Below are 1,804 nucleotides of genomic sequence, written 5' to 3' on the forward strand. Positions count from 1 at the left end.
CGACAAGAAAACCCGATCATTCTGATGCTTACAGAACGCTGCGTCAATCGCACAGTCTGCTACACTCAAGGAGGACTCGACTCGTCTTCAGAGGAGCTTTCATTCGTCAGCGCCATCTACGAGACAGTAATGAATTTCCGGACACATGTTCACGGGACCTTTTTTCCTCTATTTGCAGTCAGGAATCCGTCCCTGCAGTGCATCGGTTGGTTTCACTAGTGTTCGCCCTGTGAACACTAGCTGCCGGCTGTGATTCACTGCTGCTCGTGGCAACGCCATATACTCGGCGTTCGATTTTTTTACCACGCGATCGCTGGATCCGACGACTGCAGCTCAGGGCGGCGCGGGATCCAGCGATCGCACGGTTGAAGCGGGCGCATCGAACGCCGAGTGAACATATACTCACTCGTATAAGGCCTTGCCGCGAGCATCAGTGACGTCACAACCTGCATTAGTGTATATAAGGGCATATTAGCAGCCTATGGTAGTCATACCGCTTGACAACGACCAAGGAATGCTTAGCCCAAAACTTTTAATTTTAACCATTTGGAAGCCCGAGAACTTTTTATTCAATGTTGCCACCGCGAGACTCTATGTTCTTAGAGCTAAATAACATTTACACTTCCGGAAAAATAAATTTTAATTTGATGTAGAATCGTAATGATAGTATATTTTACTACTTTTTTCAAGCACGAAGAAATTTATATATCTTCAATAATTTTTCAGGTCTTTTCTCTCCTAAATTATTTCTTAATTTTGACCAAAATAGTCAGTACGTGAAGAAGATTCTCTCAATGGATGTACTGCTGGTGGGGCAAGAAAAGACGCACTATAATAAATGAAAAGCACCAGTTTGCTTTTGTTCTACAACATTACTTTTATTGTGTTAACCGGTTTTCGGCTTACAAGGCCATGTTCGGAAATTTACTGAGTATTGTCACCAAAGAAGTTGCAATGTTTGCAAACAACATTGGAAGAGAAGTAACACGTCTAGACTGAACTGGAAACATGTTCAGACATTTACTGAGTATTGTCACCAAAGAAGTTACAATGTTTGCAAACAACATTGGAAGAGAAGTAACACATCCAGACTGAAGCAGAAACACACCATAAGTAACACCTTTGACAGTGTTGAAGAAATGCAATGAAGAAATAAAAAATTGAACAGTAAATAAATAAGAATGGAGTAGACATGAAAAGCTTTAAACCAAAATAGGTACAGTGTGCCTACATAACAGTTTATATTAATAAACAAAACTAATAAAATAAAATAACATTAGCTTATCACAGACCGGCAAATTTTAAATCCCATTTTATGAACGATAAACATACTAAGTAATCTTTTCTTGTATAGGGTGCCCAGGGGGAATGATCAGTATTCAGGGATATGACAAGAACGACCACTTGAAGCAAAAAAACTTCATATGGTCATAAGGCCTGTTCCGGATGACTTCGAATAAACAACGCATTTCATGTACATTGATTTTTAAAGCTGCATTTTGCGTGCTTATTTGATAGAGCATTCCAAATTAGTCTTGTGGGATGTTTGATTTATTGATAAGCACACTGAAAAAAAAATTAATCACCCTGGTGCGCACACACAGATGAATCCATTAAGCTTCTACAGATGACGCAGCCATCGAGTCGCATGTCCAAATGAAACATCGATTTCTGTTTTTTGTAAACATAGCCTGTAGTCACATCAAGGAAATTAATGATTTCTCTGTGTGTCAACCCATAGTATTACATATATAGATTAGGCAGTGGTTTTTCTTACATTGTTAGAATGTAGTTCCATCGATGG

Source organism: Schistocerca serialis, chromosome 1 (assembly GCF_023864345.2).
Source record: "Schistocerca serialis cubense isolate TAMUIC-IGC-003099 chromosome 1, iqSchSeri2.2, whole genome shotgun sequence".
In the NCBI taxonomy this organism is placed as follows: Eukaryota; Metazoa; Arthropoda; class Insecta; order Orthoptera; family Acrididae; genus Schistocerca; species Schistocerca serialis.